Source organism: Caretta caretta, chromosome 6 (genome assembly GCF_965140235.1).
Source record: "Caretta caretta isolate rCarCar2 chromosome 6, rCarCar1.hap1, whole genome shotgun sequence".
NCBI lineage: Eukaryota > Metazoa > Chordata > Testudines > Cheloniidae > Caretta > Caretta caretta.
Window position 1 is genome coordinate 102,030,847 of NC_134211.1, and position 6,000 is coordinate 102,036,846.

Sequence of the window (6,000 nt, forward strand, 5' to 3'; positions counted from 1 at the left end):
TGGGAAAAGTAAATAAAATATTGTGGCTTCAAATATATCATGTGCAGCACTGAGGGATTCCTTATAGGAGAGTGTCAGGGTTCCTGCCCCACTCTGAACTCTGGGGTACAGATGTGGGACCCCCAAGAAAGACCCCCTAAGCTTATTTCTACAGCTTAGGTTAAAAAGTTCCCCAAGGCACAAATCCTTTCCTTGTCTTTGGGTGGTATTGCTGCCACCACCAAGTGATTTAGACAAAGATTCAGGAAAAAGACCACTTGGAGTCCCTATTTCCCCAAAATATTCCCCCCAAGCTCCTTCCTGGGGAGGCTTGAGAATAATATACTAACCAATAAGTTAACAAAGTGAGCACAGACCAAACCCTTTGGTTTTTAGGACACTAAGAATCAATCAGGTTCTTTAAAAGAAGAACTTTCTTATAAAGAAAAAAGTAAAAGAATCACACCTGCAAAATCAGGACGGAAGGTAACTTTACAGGGTAATAAAAGATTTAAAACACAGAGGATTTCCCCTCTAGGCTCAACTTTAAAGTTACAAAAACAGGAATAAACCTCCCTCTTCGCATAGGGAAAATTCACAAGCTAAAACAAAAGATAATCTAACTCATTTCCTTGCTATTACTTACAATTTCTGTATCATTTCAGGATCTTTTTAGGAGCCGGTTTACCTGCTTGGTCTCTCTCCCTGTCCCGAGAGGGAACCAACAAAGAAAGCACAAACAAAACCTCCCCCCGCCCCCCCCCCCCCCCAATTTGAAAGTATCTTCTTTTCCCATTGGCCCTTCTGGTCAGGTGCCAACCAGGTTAATTGAACTGATTAAACCCTTACAGGTAAAATGATTCTGTACCTCTGTCTGTACCTCTGGCCAGGAGGGATTTTATGTTACTGCATACATAAAGGTTGTTACCCTTCCTTTTATATTTATGACAGAGAGGTTTGCGCCAAAGTCTTTGACTCATTTTCTCACCCTTCCCGCACGCATGCACTCATATTGTGCAGTTGGCTGGCACTCTCCACTTCTGGTGCTCTCCACTGTGTGAAGAAACTTGGGATCCTTCCAGATCAAATGTGCTGCATATGTGGTATTATTTGGAATACAGCCCAGAGAAAGGGCACGGCTGAGTTGTGGCATCTGGAGTTCGGGGTGGGGGGAGGGGACTCTTGGCAGATCTTTATTGGGAGTGAAAAGGGCATTTCTGCATCTGGGACAGGTGGAGGGAGCTTCTTCTCTGCTCTAAGGGGGAAATTCAGGAAACCCCCATGAAGCCTGAGTGATTTGGCTTTATGTACACATCCTGTGCAGTGGTTGGGGAAAGGAAATCCGTCCTCCAACCAGTGGGCATGCCATGGGGCTGTAATATTGCCCCTTCCACAACCATTATTCCAGCCTATAGGCTCAGATACAAGCTACTGCCCCTCAGCTTCTCCTCTATGGGAATTCCTAACCCCTAGATTTTGCATATATATATAAATTCTTAGTCACTATAGTTTGCCAAGCTGGGTGAAATAATGGCAGCAAGGTATGGTTTCCTTTTAGCACAACAGCTGTAATCTCATCCAGTAATTTACATACCCTAGCTCCTCTGATCCTGAAGGACCCCAAAGTACTTTATAAGCTGTTTAGTGGTGGTAGATCTGGGAGTTATTTATTCCACTGCTCAAACATAATCACCAGTGGCCAGACAAATGACACCCAACATAGCCCACGTGAATGGAGTGTGGGGAGGGAGCAACCTATCATCATGGGATTATTAATGGCCATACACACCCTCATCTGTATAGGTCTTATGGAAAAAAGACAACCACCCATCCCACCTACATTAAACTACCTCATACTCAACATAGCTACCTTGAGGAGATTAAGGAGGGTAAATATTTAGCTGCCTCAGTCCAAAGGGCACAACTTGGGCACCTAAAATTAAGCACACAGGCCATGATTTTTCAAAGCTAAGTAATGATTTTGGGAACTCAAATTGAGACACACAAAGTGCTGAGCATCCCATCCTTTGAAAACTGGGCTCCATTAACCTGTTGCAAGGTGGGCTCCCCAGAATTGAGGGACCCAATGTCATGAGTCACTTTAAGAATGTTGTCCTTAAATCCGTATTCAGGCAGGTAAATCAGTGGTTTGATTAGAGGTGTCGTATCTCCCACTGAAATCAACAAGACTATTGACAGTAGTACGGGCTTACTACACCTGGTGAATAAGTGCTTGTAGGCTCAGTCTCTAGACTCTCAGGGCTTTGGAAGGGGCTTCTCTCCTATATGTATGTAGAGCACTTGGCCACTTGGGGGCACTATATAAATGATAACAACAACACTAAAGCAAATACTAATAAGACATGGGGAGGAGTTCTTGAGGGGAAAGTACAGGCTACTTGGTCTCTACCTGAGGTCTTCCAAATATAAAACAATCTATCCTGAATTCTGGCATTTTTCATCCTGAGAGAAATGTGAACCCCGGACATTCCACAGCTCTGCCAGTATGATCCCATTCCAGTGCAGTAAATCAGCTTAAGGGCTTGTCTACACTGGGAAATTTATCAAAATAGCTAGTCTGGAATAGATTTTCCAAATTAGTTTAATTGAGAAAGTGGATCCACTTTGTGGATTAAGCCTGTTATACCAGAATGAGAGTGTCCACATATGCCAAAATAACTTTTCTGGAATGGCTATTTCAGTAAATTTCCAAGGGTAGACAAGCCCTAAGTCACCAATAAATGAAAACATACAAACTAAACCACATATTTCAAGAAACGCACAGTGTCTCCCTCTCTCAAGGCAAGCCACTGGGAGCCAGATTGTGGCAGAGGACTGAGAGTGCTCAAGTGAGGCTAGAGCTATGACCCCACTCCACTTGCATCCACTGGGCACGCTCGTCAGCCCTGCACTTTCCTGACTGCAGGGGCTACTCCCTAGCACCCCACTCTGAGCACTGCAGCCACCCCAAAGACAGCCATACGGGGGAGTCTTGATTCCCATGCACAGGCTGGAGCTCTCGGGGGCATTGTGTTGCCAATACAGCTTCGCATAACCACCACCTCAGGGTTGTTGCTGAAAGCTTCAACAGATGCCAGCAACAGCAGTGATGGGAAGCAGTTAAGACTTGCCAGGTCCAATGAGAGGGTAGTTTCCTAGCTGGAGATGCAACGCCAGTGCTAGAAGGAAGTTCAATGAACATGGCCATATGTCCATTGGCTTCTCTACTGAGACTGTCCGTTGTGATACAGACATTGTCCACTATAAACTATGAGCCGCACATCTAGTCATTAGTGACCTGGGTCAGATATGAACGGGGGAAGGCGGGGAAAGGCTCCACAGCCCAGATCCTCAGAGGTATCTAGGAGCCTGACTCCCTGTGAGTTCAATAGAAATTAGGTACCTAAAGACCTTTGAGGAGCTGTGCCCACATGTCTTGGGCCATCCTGTCACCATGCTGCAAGATAGTCCTAAGTCATTGTTTCTCAACTGGAGGCCACAGTTCCAGATACTGAATATGGCAAACATGGAAGAAACTGTTTGGATTAAAAGCGATTTATTTATTTATTGCTTAGTATCTCCCACAATGCTCCTTTTTACCTAAAAGAAACTTACTTGACAATTTAACTGAAGGAAACTTCCTGGTCTGATGACCCAGTGCCATCATGTGATTAGTCAAGGAACAATTACTAAGTGACTCAAACACTAGCCCTCACATGACTGATCAGCAGATCGAGCGAGAGTCATAGACTTTACCCTGTGAACAAGTGAAGTTGTGTAAGCCAGCCAAGTGCTCTTCAGGGGTTAGTTTCCATAGAAACATTGTGAAACTATTTGGACATAATTTACTTGCAAGGCCAGGAATAATGCACAAGGGAAACTTGCTGAGCACAGCAAAGTCCGTAAAAAAACCCCAGCTTTTTAAAGTAACCCTTCCGTGCATGGAAGCCTTCAGAGCCATGCTTAATACAATCTGGCAATAATTCACTAACCCAATTACACATGCTGGTCATTTAGGGCCTGATCCAAAGCCCACTGAAAGCAATGGAAGGCATTCCACTGACATCAGACAGAATCAGAACTTAATCCACAGGCTGTGTTTTGAATACATAGAATTGCTTGTCCATTCTTATTGCCTGCACAGGAAAGAGAGAGCATAATACAGACGCCATAAGCACAGTGAGACTTAGCACTGTGGCTGTTATTGCCCATAATCATACACATGCTGCGGTCCTCATTGGGTGTTTTCCCTGAGGAAGCATTGCAGGATTTAGCCCAGACCGGCTAACTGATGGCAGCAGATACGATAGCACACGTCTCAGCCATGCCATTTAGGCACTGCCCTGCATTGGGGAAGGAGTGGCTTGGCACTGCCCTGAGGACTCCGAATGCCTCCCAGCGCTGCAGCCTCTGCATAGCAGCTAGCATGCCAGTTTGTGAGGTGCATCCTACGCCCCACATGCAGCTGGACCACTCCTCTGGCCAGGGCCTGCGGGGGTGACAGAGACATGGCAACTCAGCCCCGGAAGGCCCCTGAGCATAAGGGATGAAGATTTTCTTGGCCCTTACTGAAGCCACATAAAGAAAAGGAGGACTTGCGGCACCTTAGAGACTAACAAATTTATTTGAGCATAAGCTTTTGTGAGGGAAAAAGGGAAGTAGGAGGATCCTGGGAACTACAGGCCAGTCAGCCTCACCTCAGTCCCTGGAAAAATCACGGAGCAGGTCCTCAAGGAATCAATCCTGAAGCACTTAGAGGAGAGGAAAGTGATCAGGAACAGTCAGCATGGATTCACCAAGGGCAAGTCATGCCTGACTAATCTAATTGCCTTCTATGACGAGATAACTGGTTCTGTGGATGAAGGGAAAGCAGTGGACGTGTTGTTCGTTGACTTTAGCAAAGTTTTTGACACTGTCTCCCACAGTATTCTTGCCAGCAAGTTAAAGAAGTATGGGCTGGATGAATGGACTATAAGGTGGATAGAAAGCTGGCTAGATTGTCGAGCTCAGCGGGTAGTGATCAATGGCTCCATGTCTAGTTGGCAGCCGGTATCAAGTGGAGTGCCCCAAGGGTCGGGGTCCTGGGGCTGGTTTTGTTCAATATCTTCATAAATGATCTGGAGGATGGTGTGGATTGCACCCTCAGCAAGTCTGCAGATGACACTAAACTGGGCGGAGAGGTAGATACACTGGAGGGTAGGGATAGGATACAGAGGGACCTAGACAAATTGGAGGATTGGGCCAAAAGAAATCTGATGAGGTTCAACAAGGACAAGTGCAGAGTCCTGCATTTAGGACGGAAGAACCCAATGCACAGCTACAGACTAGGGACCGAATGGCTCGGCAACAGTTCTGCGGAAAAGGACCTAGGGGTGACAGTGGACGAGAAGCTGGATATGAGTCAACAGTGTGCCCTTGTTGCCAAGAAGGCCAATGGCATTTTGGGATGTGTAAGTAGGGGCATTGCCAGCAGATCGAGGGACGTGATTGTTCCCCTCTATTCAACATTGGTGAGGCCTCATCTGGAGTACTTTGTCCAGTTTTGGGCCCCACACTACAAGAAGGATGTGGAAAAATTGGAAAGAGTCCAGTGGAGGGCAACAAAAATGATTAGGGGACTGGAACACATGACTTATGAGGAGAGGCTGAGGGAACTGGGGATGTTTAGTCTACGGAAGAGAAGAATGAGGGGGGATTTGATAGCTGCTTTCAACTACCTGAAAGGGGGTTCCAAAGAGGATGGCTCTAGACTGTTCTCAGTGGTAGCAGATGACAGAACAAGGAGTAATGGTCTCAAGTTGCAGTGGGGGAGATTTAGGTGGGATATTAGGAAAAACTTTTTCACTAGGAGGGTGGTGAAACACTGGAATGCGTTACCTAGGGAGGTGGTGGAATCTCCTTCCTTAGAAGTTTTTAAGGTCAGGCTTGACAAAGCCCTGGCTGGGATGATTTAATTGGGGATCGGTCCTGCTTTGAGCAGGGGGGTTGGACTAGATGACCTCCTGAGGTCCCTTCCAACCC